General features: G+C 44.6%; 43 non-coding genes across 43 annotated transcripts; all 43 read right to left on the bottom strand.

Moving 5' to 3' along the window:
- Position 1: 1 nt before the first annotated feature.
- Positions 2-120, bottom strand: LOC144403562 (5S ribosomal RNA). Its single transcript, XR_013465500.1, has one exon. It is a non-coding gene; the product is annotated as a 5S ribosomal RNA (ribosomal RNA).
- A 117-nt stretch (positions 121-237) lies between these two features.
- On the bottom strand, positions 238-356 carry LOC144403561 (5S ribosomal RNA). Its single transcript, XR_013465499.1, has one exon. It is a non-coding gene; the product is annotated as a 5S ribosomal RNA (ribosomal RNA).
- Positions 357-472: 116 nt separating this feature from the next.
- On the bottom strand, positions 473-591 carry LOC144403560 (5S ribosomal RNA). Its single transcript, XR_013465498.1, has one exon. It is a non-coding gene; the product is annotated as a 5S ribosomal RNA (ribosomal RNA).
- A 116-nt stretch (positions 592-707) lies between these two features.
- Positions 708-826, bottom strand: LOC144399050 (5S ribosomal RNA). Its single transcript, XR_013461195.1, has one exon. It is a non-coding gene; the product is annotated as a 5S ribosomal RNA (ribosomal RNA).
- A 117-nt stretch (positions 827-943) lies between these two features.
- Positions 944-1,062, bottom strand: LOC144403559 (5S ribosomal RNA). Its single transcript, XR_013465497.1, has one exon. It is a non-coding gene; the product is annotated as a 5S ribosomal RNA (ribosomal RNA).
- A 117-nt stretch (positions 1,063-1,179) lies between these two features.
- On the bottom strand, positions 1,180-1,298 carry LOC144399130 (5S ribosomal RNA). The gene has a single exon (XR_013461275.1). It is a non-coding gene; the product is annotated as a 5S ribosomal RNA (ribosomal RNA).
- Positions 1,299-1,414: 116 nt separating this feature from the next.
- LOC144396048 (5S ribosomal RNA) lies at positions 1,415-1,533 on the bottom strand. Its single transcript, XR_013458194.1, has one exon. It is a non-coding gene; the product is annotated as a 5S ribosomal RNA (ribosomal RNA).
- Positions 1,534-1,649: 116 nt separating this feature from the next.
- LOC144398863 (5S ribosomal RNA) lies at positions 1,650-1,768 on the bottom strand. The gene has a single exon (XR_013461010.1). It is a non-coding gene; the product is annotated as a 5S ribosomal RNA (ribosomal RNA).
- Positions 1,769-1,885: 117 nt separating this feature from the next.
- LOC144403558 (5S ribosomal RNA) lies at positions 1,886-2,004 on the bottom strand. Its single transcript, XR_013465496.1, has one exon. It is a non-coding gene; the product is annotated as a 5S ribosomal RNA (ribosomal RNA).
- Positions 2,005-2,121: 117 nt separating this feature from the next.
- LOC144403557 (5S ribosomal RNA) lies at positions 2,122-2,240 on the bottom strand. The gene has a single exon (XR_013465495.1). It is a non-coding gene; the product is annotated as a 5S ribosomal RNA (ribosomal RNA).
- A 117-nt stretch (positions 2,241-2,357) lies between these two features.
- On the bottom strand, positions 2,358-2,476 carry LOC144403556 (5S ribosomal RNA). Its single transcript, XR_013465494.1, has one exon. It is a non-coding gene; the product is annotated as a 5S ribosomal RNA (ribosomal RNA).
- A 117-nt stretch (positions 2,477-2,593) lies between these two features.
- Positions 2,594-2,712, bottom strand: LOC144403554 (5S ribosomal RNA). Its single transcript, XR_013465492.1, has one exon. It is a non-coding gene; the product is annotated as a 5S ribosomal RNA (ribosomal RNA).
- Positions 2,713-2,828: 116 nt separating this feature from the next.
- On the bottom strand, positions 2,829-2,947 carry LOC144403553 (5S ribosomal RNA). Its single transcript, XR_013465491.1, has one exon. It is a non-coding gene; the product is annotated as a 5S ribosomal RNA (ribosomal RNA).
- Positions 2,948-3,064: 117 nt separating this feature from the next.
- Positions 3,065-3,183, bottom strand: LOC144403552 (5S ribosomal RNA). The gene has a single exon (XR_013465490.1). It is a non-coding gene; the product is annotated as a 5S ribosomal RNA (ribosomal RNA).
- A 117-nt stretch (positions 3,184-3,300) lies between these two features.
- LOC144397396 (5S ribosomal RNA) lies at positions 3,301-3,419 on the bottom strand. The gene has a single exon (XR_013459542.1). It is a non-coding gene; the product is annotated as a 5S ribosomal RNA (ribosomal RNA).
- Positions 3,420-3,535: 116 nt separating this feature from the next.
- Positions 3,536-3,654, bottom strand: LOC144397087 (5S ribosomal RNA). The gene has a single exon (XR_013459232.1). It is a non-coding gene; the product is annotated as a 5S ribosomal RNA (ribosomal RNA).
- A 117-nt stretch (positions 3,655-3,771) lies between these two features.
- On the bottom strand, positions 3,772-3,890 carry LOC144397395 (5S ribosomal RNA). The gene has a single exon (XR_013459541.1). It is a non-coding gene; the product is annotated as a 5S ribosomal RNA (ribosomal RNA).
- A 116-nt stretch (positions 3,891-4,006) lies between these two features.
- Positions 4,007-4,125, bottom strand: LOC144403551 (5S ribosomal RNA). The gene has a single exon (XR_013465489.1). It is a non-coding gene; the product is annotated as a 5S ribosomal RNA (ribosomal RNA).
- Positions 4,126-4,242: 117 nt separating this feature from the next.
- Positions 4,243-4,361, bottom strand: LOC144403550 (5S ribosomal RNA). Its single transcript, XR_013465488.1, has one exon. It is a non-coding gene; the product is annotated as a 5S ribosomal RNA (ribosomal RNA).
- Positions 4,362-4,478: 117 nt separating this feature from the next.
- On the bottom strand, positions 4,479-4,597 carry LOC144403549 (5S ribosomal RNA). Its single transcript, XR_013465487.1, has one exon. It is a non-coding gene; the product is annotated as a 5S ribosomal RNA (ribosomal RNA).
- A 116-nt stretch (positions 4,598-4,713) lies between these two features.
- On the bottom strand, positions 4,714-4,832 carry LOC144403548 (5S ribosomal RNA). Its single transcript, XR_013465486.1, has one exon. It is a non-coding gene; the product is annotated as a 5S ribosomal RNA (ribosomal RNA).
- A 116-nt stretch (positions 4,833-4,948) lies between these two features.
- Positions 4,949-5,067, bottom strand: LOC144403547 (5S ribosomal RNA). Its single transcript, XR_013465485.1, has one exon. It is a non-coding gene; the product is annotated as a 5S ribosomal RNA (ribosomal RNA).
- Positions 5,068-5,184: 117 nt separating this feature from the next.
- LOC144403546 (5S ribosomal RNA) lies at positions 5,185-5,303 on the bottom strand. Its single transcript, XR_013465484.1, has one exon. It is a non-coding gene; the product is annotated as a 5S ribosomal RNA (ribosomal RNA).
- A 116-nt stretch (positions 5,304-5,419) lies between these two features.
- Positions 5,420-5,538, bottom strand: LOC144403545 (5S ribosomal RNA). The gene has a single exon (XR_013465483.1). It is a non-coding gene; the product is annotated as a 5S ribosomal RNA (ribosomal RNA).
- A 116-nt stretch (positions 5,539-5,654) lies between these two features.
- Positions 5,655-5,773, bottom strand: LOC144398862 (5S ribosomal RNA). The gene has a single exon (XR_013461009.1). It is a non-coding gene; the product is annotated as a 5S ribosomal RNA (ribosomal RNA).
- A 117-nt stretch (positions 5,774-5,890) lies between these two features.
- On the bottom strand, positions 5,891-6,009 carry LOC144403543 (5S ribosomal RNA). The gene has a single exon (XR_013465481.1). It is a non-coding gene; the product is annotated as a 5S ribosomal RNA (ribosomal RNA).
- Positions 6,010-6,126: 117 nt separating this feature from the next.
- On the bottom strand, positions 6,127-6,245 carry LOC144403542 (5S ribosomal RNA). The gene has a single exon (XR_013465480.1). It is a non-coding gene; the product is annotated as a 5S ribosomal RNA (ribosomal RNA).
- Positions 6,246-6,362: 117 nt separating this feature from the next.
- LOC144403541 (5S ribosomal RNA) lies at positions 6,363-6,481 on the bottom strand. The gene has a single exon (XR_013465479.1). It is a non-coding gene; the product is annotated as a 5S ribosomal RNA (ribosomal RNA).
- Positions 6,482-6,598: 117 nt separating this feature from the next.
- On the bottom strand, positions 6,599-6,717 carry LOC144403540 (5S ribosomal RNA). The gene has a single exon (XR_013465478.1). It is a non-coding gene; the product is annotated as a 5S ribosomal RNA (ribosomal RNA).
- A 117-nt stretch (positions 6,718-6,834) lies between these two features.
- LOC144403539 (5S ribosomal RNA) lies at positions 6,835-6,953 on the bottom strand. The gene has a single exon (XR_013465477.1). It is a non-coding gene; the product is annotated as a 5S ribosomal RNA (ribosomal RNA).
- A 116-nt stretch (positions 6,954-7,069) lies between these two features.
- On the bottom strand, positions 7,070-7,188 carry LOC144403538 (5S ribosomal RNA). Its single transcript, XR_013465476.1, has one exon. It is a non-coding gene; the product is annotated as a 5S ribosomal RNA (ribosomal RNA).
- Positions 7,189-7,305: 117 nt separating this feature from the next.
- On the bottom strand, positions 7,306-7,424 carry LOC144397394 (5S ribosomal RNA). The gene has a single exon (XR_013459540.1). It is a non-coding gene; the product is annotated as a 5S ribosomal RNA (ribosomal RNA).
- Positions 7,425-7,540: 116 nt separating this feature from the next.
- On the bottom strand, positions 7,541-7,659 carry LOC144403537 (5S ribosomal RNA). The gene has a single exon (XR_013465475.1). It is a non-coding gene; the product is annotated as a 5S ribosomal RNA (ribosomal RNA).
- Positions 7,660-7,776: 117 nt separating this feature from the next.
- On the bottom strand, positions 7,777-7,895 carry LOC144403536 (5S ribosomal RNA). Its single transcript, XR_013465474.1, has one exon. It is a non-coding gene; the product is annotated as a 5S ribosomal RNA (ribosomal RNA).
- A 117-nt stretch (positions 7,896-8,012) lies between these two features.
- LOC144403535 (5S ribosomal RNA) lies at positions 8,013-8,131 on the bottom strand. Its single transcript, XR_013465473.1, has one exon. It is a non-coding gene; the product is annotated as a 5S ribosomal RNA (ribosomal RNA).
- Positions 8,132-8,248: 117 nt separating this feature from the next.
- Positions 8,249-8,367, bottom strand: LOC144403534 (5S ribosomal RNA). Its single transcript, XR_013465472.1, has one exon. It is a non-coding gene; the product is annotated as a 5S ribosomal RNA (ribosomal RNA).
- A 117-nt stretch (positions 8,368-8,484) lies between these two features.
- Positions 8,485-8,603, bottom strand: LOC144403532 (5S ribosomal RNA). The gene has a single exon (XR_013465470.1). It is a non-coding gene; the product is annotated as a 5S ribosomal RNA (ribosomal RNA).
- A 117-nt stretch (positions 8,604-8,720) lies between these two features.
- On the bottom strand, positions 8,721-8,839 carry LOC144403531 (5S ribosomal RNA). Its single transcript, XR_013465469.1, has one exon. It is a non-coding gene; the product is annotated as a 5S ribosomal RNA (ribosomal RNA).
- Positions 8,840-8,955: 116 nt separating this feature from the next.
- LOC144403530 (5S ribosomal RNA) lies at positions 8,956-9,074 on the bottom strand. Its single transcript, XR_013465468.1, has one exon. It is a non-coding gene; the product is annotated as a 5S ribosomal RNA (ribosomal RNA).
- Positions 9,075-9,191: 117 nt separating this feature from the next.
- On the bottom strand, positions 9,192-9,310 carry LOC144397393 (5S ribosomal RNA). The gene has a single exon (XR_013459539.1). It is a non-coding gene; the product is annotated as a 5S ribosomal RNA (ribosomal RNA).
- Positions 9,311-9,426: 116 nt separating this feature from the next.
- LOC144403529 (5S ribosomal RNA) lies at positions 9,427-9,545 on the bottom strand. Its single transcript, XR_013465467.1, has one exon. It is a non-coding gene; the product is annotated as a 5S ribosomal RNA (ribosomal RNA).
- Positions 9,546-9,662: 117 nt separating this feature from the next.
- Positions 9,663-9,781, bottom strand: LOC144403528 (5S ribosomal RNA). The gene has a single exon (XR_013465466.1). It is a non-coding gene; the product is annotated as a 5S ribosomal RNA (ribosomal RNA).
- Positions 9,782-9,898: 117 nt separating this feature from the next.
- LOC144397392 (5S ribosomal RNA) lies at positions 9,899-10,017 on the bottom strand. The gene has a single exon (XR_013459538.1). It is a non-coding gene; the product is annotated as a 5S ribosomal RNA (ribosomal RNA).
- Between the last annotated feature and the right edge of the window lie 23 nt (positions 10,018-10,040).

Genomic DNA, 10,040 nt, shown 5'->3' with positions numbered 1-10,040 from the left:
AAGCTTACGGCACCTGGGATTCCCAGGCGGTCTTCCATCCAAGTACTAACCAGGCCCTACTCTGCTTAGCTTCTGAGATCAGACGAGATCAGGCGGAGCCAGAGAGGTATGGCCGTAAGCAACTGTATGTCCTCTTCCTAATATTTTAAAATGTGTCAAAGGTTTTGGAGTTTTGATAATGAAAAAGGATTCACTTTCTAATGCCTTCTCAATTTCTTCCAGAGAGAGAAATGAAAAAGCTTACGGCACCTGGGATTCCCAGGCGGTCTTCCATCCAAGTACTAACCAGGCCCTACTCTGCTTAGCTTCTGAGATCAGACGAGATCAGGCGGAGCCAGAGAGGTATGGCCGTAAGCAACTGTATGTCCTCTACCTAATCTTTTAAAATGTGTCAAAGGTTTTGTAGTTTTGACAATTAAATGAAGTCACTTTCTAAGGCCTTCTCTGTGTCTTTTACAGATAGAATTGAAAAAGCTTACGGCACCTGGGATTCCCAGGCGGTCTTCCATCCAAGTACTAACCAGGCCCTACTCTGCTTAGCTTCTGAGATCAGACGAGATCAGGCGGAGCCAGAGAGGTATGGCCGTAAGCAACTGTATGTCCTCTTCCTAATCTTTTAAAACTTGTCAAAGGTTTTGTAGTTTTGACAATGAAATGGAGTCACTTTCTAAGGCCTTCTCTGTGTCTTTTACAGATAGAAATGAAAAAGCTTACGGCACCTGGGATTCCCAGGCGGTCTTCCATCCAAGTACTAACCAGGCCCTACTCTGCTTAGCTTCTGAGATCAGACGAGATCAGGCGGAGCCAGAGAGAAATGGCCGTAAGCAACTGTATGTCCTCTTCCTAATCTTTTAAAATGTGTCAAAGGTTTTGGAGTTTTGATAATGAAAAAGGAGTCACTTTCTAATGCCTTCTCGATTTCTTCCAGAGAGAGAAATGAAAAAGCTTACGGCACCTGGGATTCCCAGGCGGTCTTCCATCCAAGTACTAACCAGGCCCTACTCTGCTTAGCTTCTGAGATCAGACGAGATCAGGCGGAGCCAGAGAGGTATGGCCGTAAGCAACTGTATGTCCTCTTCCTAATATTTTAAAATGTGTCAAAGGTTTTGGAGTTTTGATAATGAAAAAGGATTCACTTTCTAATGCCTTCTCAATTTCTTCCAGAGAGAGAAATGAAAAAGCGTACGGCACCTGGGATTCCCAGGCGGTCTTCCATCCAAGTACTAACCAGGCCCTACTCTGCTTAGCTTCTGAGATCAGACGAGATCAGGCAGAGCCAGAGAGGTATGGCCGTAAGCAACTGTATGTCCTCTACCTAATCTTTTAAAATGTGTCAAAGGTTTTGTAGTTTTGACAATGAAATGGAGTCACTTTCTAAGGCCTTCTCTGTGTCTTTTACAGATAGAAATGAAAAAGCTTACGGCACCTGGGATTCCCAGGAGGTCTTCCATCCAAGTACTAACCAGGCCCTACTCTGCTTAGCTTCTGAGATCAGACGAGATCAGGCGGAGCCAGAGAGGTATGGCCGTAAGCAACTGTATGTCCTCTTCCTAATCTTTTAAAACTTGTCAAAGGTTTTGTAGTTTTGACAATGAAATGGAGTCACTTTCTAAGGCCTTCTCTGTGTCTTTTACAGATAGAAATGAAAAAGCTTACGGCACCTGGGATTCCCAGGCGGTCTTCCATCCAAGTACTAATCAGGCCCTACTCTGCTTAGCTTCTGAGATCAGACAAGATCAGGCGGAGCCAGAGAGGTATGGCCGTAAGCAACTGTATGTCCTCTTCCTAATCTTTTAAAATGTGTCAAAGGTTTTGGAGTTTTGATAATGAAAAAGGAGTCACTTTCTAATGCCTTCTCGATTTCTTCCAGAGAGAGAAATGAAAAAGCTTACGGCACCTGGGATTCCCAGGCGGTCTTCCATCCAAGTACTAACCAGGCCCTACTCTGCTTAGCTTCTGAGATCAGACGAGATCAGGCGGAGCCAGAGAGGTATGGCCGTAAGCAACTGTATGTCCTCTTCCTAATCTTTTAAAATGTGTCAAAGGTTTTGGAGTTTTGATAATGAAAAAGGAGTCACTTTCTAATGCCTTCTCGATTTCTTCCAGAGAGAGAAATGAAAAAGCTTACGGCACCTGGGATTCCCAGGCGGTCTTCCATCCAAGTACTAACCAGGCCCTACTCTGCTTAGCTTCTGAGATCAGACGAGATCAGGCGGAGCCAGAGAGGTATGGCCGTAAGCAACTGTATGTCCTCTTCCTAATCTTTTAAAATGTGTCAAAGGTTTTGGAGTTTTGATAATGAAAAAGAAGTCACTTTCTAATGCCTTCTCGATTTCTTCCAGAGAGAGAAATGAAAAAGCTTACGGCACCTGGGATTCCCAGGCGGTCTTCCATCCAAGTACTAACCAGGCCCTACTCTGCTTAGCTTCTGAGATCAGACGAGATCAGGCGGAGCCAGAGAGGTATGGCCGTAAGCAACTGTATGTCCTCTTCCTAATCTTTTAAAATGTGTCAAAGGTTTTGGAGTTTTGATAATGAAAAAGGAGTCACTTTCTAATGCCTTCTCGATTTCTTCCAGAGAGAGAAATGAAAAAGCTTACGGCACCTGGGATTCCCAGGCGGTCTTCCATCCAAGTACTAACCAGGCCCTACTCTGCTTAGCTTCTGAGATCAGACGAGATCAGGCGGAGCCAGAGAGGTATGGCCGTAAGCAACTGTATGTCCTCTTCCTAATCTTTTAAAACTTGTCAAAGGTTTTGTAGTTTTGACAATGAAATGGAGTCACTTTCTAAGGCCTTCTCTGTGTCTTTTACAGATAGAAATGAAAAAGCTTACGGCACCTGGGATTCCCAGGCGGTCTTCCATCCAAGTACTAACCAGGCCCTACTCTGCTTAGCTTCTGAGATCAGACGAGATCAGGCGGAGCCAGAGAGGTATGGCCGTAAGCAACTGTATGTCCTCTTCCTAATCTTTTAAAATGTGTCAAAGGTTTTGGAGTTTTGATAATGAAAAAGGAGTCACTTTCTAATGCCTTCTCGATTTCTTCCAGAGAGAGAAATGAAAAAGCTTACGGCACCTGGGATTCCCAGGCGGTCTTCCATCCAAGTACTAACCAGGCCCTACTCTGCTTAGCTTCTGAGATCAGACGAGATCAGGCGGAGCCAGAGAGGTATGGCCGTAAGCAACTGTATGTCCTCTTCCTAATATTTTAAAATGTGTCAAAGGTTTTGGAGTTTTGATAATGAAAAAGGATTCACTTTCTAATGCCTTCTCAATTTCTTCCAGAGAGAGAAATGAAAAAGCTTACGGCACCTGGGATTCCCAGGCGGTCTTCCATCCAAGTACTAACCAGGCCCTACTCTGCTTAGCTTCTGAGATCAGACGAGATCAGGCAGAGCCAGAGAGGTATGGCCGTAAGCAACTGTATGTCCTCTACCTAATCTTTTAAAATGTGTCAAAGGTTTTGTAGTTTTGACAATTAAATGGAGTCACTTTCTAAGGCCTTCTCTGTGTCTTTTACAGATAGAATTGAAAAAGCTTACGGCACCTGGGATTCCCAGGCGGTCTTCCATCCAAGTACTGACCAGGCCCTACTCTGCTTAGCTTCTGAGATCAGACGAGATCAGGCGGAGCCAGAGAGGTATGGCCGTAAGCAACTGTATGTCCTCTTCCTAATATTTTAAAATGTGTCAAAGGTTTTGGAGTTTTGATAATGAAAAAGGATTCACTTTCTAATGCCTTCTCAATTTCTTCCAGAGAGAGAAATGAAAAAGCTTACGGCACCTGGGATTCCCAGGCGGTCTTCCATCCAAGTACTAACCAGGCCCTACTCTGCTTAGCTTCTGAGATCAGACGAGATCAGGCAGAGCCAGAGAGGTATGGCCGTAAGCAACTGTATGTCCTCTACCTAATCTTTTAAAATGTGTCAAAGGTTTTGTAGTTTTGACAATGAAATGGAGTCACTTTCTAAGGCCTTCTCTGTGTCTTTTACAGATAGAAATGAAAAAGCTTACGGCACCTGGGATTCCCAGGCGGTCTTCCATCCAAGTACTAACCAGGCCCTACTCTGCTTAGCTTCTGAGATCAGACGAGATCAGGCGGAGCCAGAGAGGTATGGCCGTAAGCAACTGTATGTCCTCTTCCTAATCTTTTAAAATGTGTCAAAGGTTTTGGAGTTTTGATAATGAAAAAGGAGTCACTTTCTAATGCCTTCTCGATTTCTTCCAGAGAGAGAAATGAAAAAGCTTACGGCACCTGGGATTCCCAGGCGGTCTTCCATCCAAGTACTAACCAGGCCCTACTCTGCTTAGCTTCTGAGATCAGACGAGATCAGGCGGAGCCAGAGAGGTATGGCCGTAAGCAACTGTATGTCCTCTTCCTAATCTTTTAAAATGTGTCAAAGGTTTTGGAGTTTTGATAATGAAAAAGGAGTCACTTTCTAATGCCTTCTCGATTTCTTCCAGAGAGAGAAATGAAAAAGCTTACGGCACCTGGGATTCCCAGGCGGTCTTCCATCCAAGTACTAACCAGGCCCTACTCTGCTTAGCTTCTGAGATCAGACGAGATCAGGCGGAGCCAGAGAGGTATGGCCGTAAGCAACTGTATGTCCTCTTCCTAATCTTTTAAAATGTGTCAAAGGTTTTGGAGTTTTGACAATTAAATGGAGTCACTTTCTAAGGCCTTCTCTGTGTCTTTTACAAATAGAATTGAAAAAGCTTACGGCACCTGGGATTCCCAGGCGGTCTTCCATCCAAGTACTAACCAGGCCCTACTCTGCTTAGCTTCTGAGATCAGACGAGATCAGGCGGAGCCAGAGAGGTATGGCCGTAAGCAACTGTATGTCCTCTACCTAATCTTTTAAAATGTGTCAAAGGTTTTGTAGTTTTGACAATTAAATGGAGTCACTTTCTAAGGCCTTCTCTGTGTCTTTTACAGATAGAATTGAAAAAGCTTACGGCACCTGGGATTCCCAGGCGGTCTTCCATCCAAGTACTAACCAGGCCCTACTCTGCTTAGCTTCTGAGATCAGACGAGATCAGGCGGAGCCAGAGAGGTATGGCCGTAAGCAACTGTATGTCCTCTACCTAATCTTTTAAAATGTGTCAAAGGTTTTGGAGTTTTGATAATGAAAAAGGAGTCACTTTCTAATGCCTTCTCGATTTCTTCCAGAGAGAGAAATGAAAAAGCTTACGGCACCTGGGATTCCCAGGCGGTCTTCCATCCAAGTACTAACCAGGCCCTACTCTGCTTAGCTTCTGAGATCAGACGAGATCAGGCGGAGCCAGAGAGGTATGGCCGTAAGCAACTGTATGTCCTCTACCTAATCTTTTAAAATGTGTCAAAGGTTTTGTAGTTTTGACAATGAAATGGAGTCACTTTCTAAGGCCTTCTCTGTGTCTTTTACAGATAGAAATGAAAAAGCTTACGGCACCTGGGATTCCCAGGCGGTCTTCCATCCAAGTACTAACCAGGCCCTACTCTGCTTAGCTTCTGAGATCAGACGAGATCAGGCGGAGCCAGAGAGGTATGGCCGTAAGCAACTGTATGTCCTCTTCCTAATCTTTTAAAACTTGTCAAAGGTTTTGTAGTTTTGACAATGAAATGGAGTCACTTTCTAAGGCCTTCTCTGTGTCTTTTACAGATAGAAATGAAAAAGCTTACGGCACCTGGGATTCCCAGGCGGTCTTCCATCCAAGTACTAATCAGGCCCTACTCTGCTTAGCTTCTGAGATCAGACAAGATCAGGCGGAGCCAGAGAGGTATGGCCGTAAGCAACTGTATGTCCTCTTCCTAATCTTTTAAAATGTGTCAAAGGTTTTGGAGTTTTGATAATGAAAAAGGAGTCACTTTCTAATGCCTTCTCGATTTCTTCCAGAGAGAGAAATGAAAAAGCTTACGGCACCTGGGATTCCCAGGCGGTCTTCCATCCAAGTACTAACCAGGCCCTACTCTGCTTAGCTTCTGAGATCAGACGAGATCAGGCGGAGCCAGAGAGGTATGGCCGTAAGCAACTGTATGTCCTCTTCCTAATCTTTTAAAATGTGTCAAAGGTTTTGGAGTTTTGATAATGAAAAAGGAGTCACTTTCTAATGCCTTCTCGATTTCTTCCAGAGAGAGAAATGAAAAAGCTTACGGCACCTGGGATTCCCAGGCGGTCTTCCATCCAAGTACTAACCAGGCCCTACTCTGCTTAGCTTCTGAGATCAGACGAGATCAGGCGGAGCCAGAGAGGTATGGCCGTAAGCAACTGTATGTCCTCTTCCTAATCTTTTAAAATGTGTCAAAGGTTTTGGAGTTTTGATAATGAAAAAGGAGTCACTTTCTAATGCCTTCTCGATTTCTTCCAGAGAGAGAAATGAAAAAGCTTACGGCACCTGGGATTCCCAGGCGGTCTTCCATCCAAGTACTAACCAGGCCCTACTCTGCTTAGCTTCTGAGATCAGACGAGATCAGGCGGAGCCAGAGAGGTATGGCCGTAAGCAACTGTATGTCCTCTTCCTAATCTTTTAAAATGTGTCAAAGGTTTTGGAGTTTTGATAATGAAAAAGGAGTCACTTTCTAATGCCTTCTCGATTTCTTCCAGAGAGAGAAATGAAAAAGCTTACGGCACCTGGGATTCCCAGGCGGTCTTCCATCCAAGTACTAACCAGGCCCTACTCTGCTTAGCTTCTGAGATCAGACGAGATCAGGCGGAGCCAGAGAGGTATGGCCGTAAGCAACTGTATGTCCTCTTCCTAATCTTTTAAAATGTGTCAAAGGTTTTGGAGTTTTGATAATGAAAAAGGAGTCACTTTCTAATGCCTTCTCGATTTCTTCCAGAGAGAGAAATGAAAAAGCTTACGGCACCTGGGATTCCCAGGCGGTCTTCCATCCAAGTACTAACCAGGCCCTACTCTGCTTAGCTTCTGAGATCAGACGAGATCAGGCGGAGCCAGAGAGGTATGGCCGTAAGCAACTGTATGTCCTCTTCCTAATCTTTTAAAACTTGTCAAAGGTTTTGTAGTTTTGACAATGAAATGGAGTCACTTTCTAAGGCCTTCTCTGTGTCTTTTACAGATAGAAATGAAAAAGCTTACGGCACCTGGGATTCCCAGGCGGTCTTCCATCCAAGTACTAACCAGGCCCTACTCTGCTTAGCTTCTGAGATCAGACGAGATCAGGCGGAGCCAGAGAGGTATGGCCGTAAGCAACTGTATGCCCTCTTCCTAATCTTTTAAAATGTGTCAAAGGTTTTGGAGTTTTGATAATGAAAAAGGAGTCACTTTCTAATGCCTTCTCGATTTCTTCCAGAGAGAGAAATGAAAAAGCTTACGGCACCTGGGATTCCCAGGCGGTCTTCCATCCAAGTACTAACCAGGCCCTACTCTGCTTAGCTTCTGAGATCAGACGAGATCAGGCAGAGCCAGAGAGGTATGGCCGTAAGCAACTGTATGTCCTCTACCTAATCTTTTAAAATGTGTCAAAGGTTTTGTAGTTTTGACAATTAAATGGAGTCACTTTCTAAGGCCTTCTCTGTGTCTTTTACAGATAGAATTGAAAAAGCTTACGGCACCTGGGATTCCCAGGCGGTCTTCCATCCAAGTACTAACCAGGCCCTACTCTGCTTAGCTTCTGAGATCAGACGAGATCAGGCGGAGCCAGAGAGGTATGGCCGTAAGCAACTGTATGTCCTCTTCCTAATCTTTTAAAATGTGTCAAAGGTTTTGGAGTTTTGATAATGAAAAAGGAGTCACTTTCTAATGCCTTCTCGATTTCTTCCAGAGAGAGAAATGAAAAAGCTTACGGCACCTGGGATTCCCAGGCGGTCTTCCATCCAAGTACTAACCAGGCCCTACTCTGCTTAGCTTCTGAGATCAGACGAGATCAGGCGGAGCCAGAGAGGTATGGCCGTAAGCAACTGTATGTCCTCTTCCTAATATTTTAAAATGTGTCAAAGGTTTTGGAGTTTTGATAATGAAAAAGGATTCACTTTCTAATGCCTTCTCAATTTCTTCCAGAGAGAGAAATGAAAAAGCTTACGGCACCTGGGATTCCCAGGCGGTCTTCCATCCAAGTACTAACCAGGCCCTACTCTGCTTAGCTTCTGAGATCAGACGAGATCAGGCGGAGCCAGAGAGGTATGGCCGTAAGCAACTGTATGTCCTCTTCCTAATCTTTTAAAATGTGTCAAAGGTTTTGGAGTTTTGATAATGAAAAAGGAGTCACTTTCTAATGCCTTCTCGATTTCTTCCAGAGAGAGAAATGAAAAAGCTTACGGCACCTGGGATTCCCAGGCGGTCTTCCATCCAAGTACTAACCAGGCCCTACTCTGCTTAGCTTCTGAGATCAGACGAGATCAGGCGGAGCCAGAGAGGTATGGCCGTAAGCAACTGTATGTCCTCTTCCTAATCTTTTAAAATGTGTCAAAGGTTTTGGAGTTTTGATAATGAAAAAGGAGTCACTTTCTAATGCCTTCTCGATTTCTTCCAGAGAGAGAAATGAAAAAGCTTACGGCACCTGGGATTCCCAGGCGGTCTTCCATCCAAGTACTAACCAGGCCCTACTCTGCTTAGCTTCTGAGATCAGACGAGATCAGGCGGAGCCAGAGAGGTATGGCCGTAAGCAACTGTATGTCCTCTTCCTAATCTTTTAAAATGTGTCAAAGGTTTTGGAGTTTTGATAATGAAAAAGGAGTCACTTTCTAATGCCTTCTCGATTTCTTCCAGAGAGAGAAATGAAAAAGCTTACGGCACCTGGGATTCCCAGGCGGTCTTCCATCCAAGTACTAACCAGGCCCTACTCTGCTTAGCTTCTGAGATCAGACGAGATCAGGCGGAGCCAGAGAGGTATGGCCGTAAGCAACTGTATGTCCTCTTCCTAATCTTTTAAAACTTGTCAAAGGTTTTGTAGTTTTGACAATGAAATGGAGTCACTTTCTAAGGCCTTCTCTGTGTCTTTTACAGATAGAAATGAAAAAGCTTACGGCACCTGGGATTCCCAGGCGGTCTTCCATCCAAGTACTAACCAGGCCCTACTCTGCTTAGCTTCTGAGATCAGACGAGATCAGGCGGAGCCAGAGAGGTATGGCCGTAAGCAACTGTATGCCCTCTTCCTAATCTTTTAAAATGTGTCAAAGGTTTTGGAGTTTTGATAATGAAAAAGGAGTCACTTTCTAATGCCTTCTCGATTTCTTCCAGAGAGAGAAATGAAAAAGCTTACGGCACCTGGGATTCCCAGGCGGTCTTCCATCCAAGTACTAACCAGGCCCTACTCTGCTTAGCTTCTGAGATCAGACGAGATCAGGCAGAGCCAGAGAGGTATGGCCGTAAGCAACTGTATGTCCTCTACCTAATCTTTTAAAATGTGTCAAAGGTTTTGTAGTTTTGACAATTAAATGGAGTCACTTTCTAAGGCCTTCTCTGTGTCTTTTACAGATAGAATTGAAAAAGCTTACGGCACCTGGGATTCCCAGGCGGTCTTCCATCCAAGTACTAACCAGGCCCTACTCTGCTTAGCTTCTGAGATCAGACGAGATCAGGCGGAGCCAGAGAGGTATGGCCGTAAGCAACTGTATGTCCTCTTCCTAATCTTTTAAAATGTGTCAAAGGTTTTGGAGTTTTGATAATGAAAAAGGAGTCACTTTCTAATGCCTTCTCGATTTCTTCCAGAGAGAGAAATGAAAAAGCTTACGGCACCTGGGATTCCCAGGCGGTCTTCCATCCAAGTACTAACCAGGCCCTACTCTGCTTAGCTTCTGAGATCAGACGAGATCAGGCGGAGCCAGAGAGGTATGGCCGTAAGCAACTGTATGTCCTCTTCCTAATATTTTAAAATGTGTCAAAGGTTTTGGAGTTTTGATAATGAAAAAGGATTCACTTTCTAATGCCTTCTCAATTTCTTCCAGAGAGAGAAATGAAAAAGCTTACGGCACCTGGGATTCCCAGGCGGTCTTCCATCCAAGTACTAACCAGGCCCTACTCTGCTTAGCTTCTGAGATCAGACGAGATCAGGCAGAGCCAGAGAGGTATGGCCGTAAGCAACTGTATGTCCTCTACCTAATC

The sequence above is a fragment of the Gasterosteus aculeatus genome, chromosome 2 (assembly GCF_964276395.1).
Source record: "Gasterosteus aculeatus chromosome 2, fGasAcu3.hap1.1, whole genome shotgun sequence".
Lineage (NCBI taxonomy): Eukaryota > Metazoa > Chordata > Actinopteri > Perciformes > Gasterosteidae > Gasterosteus > Gasterosteus aculeatus.
This window is presented reverse-complemented; position numbering and strand designations above follow the sequence as displayed.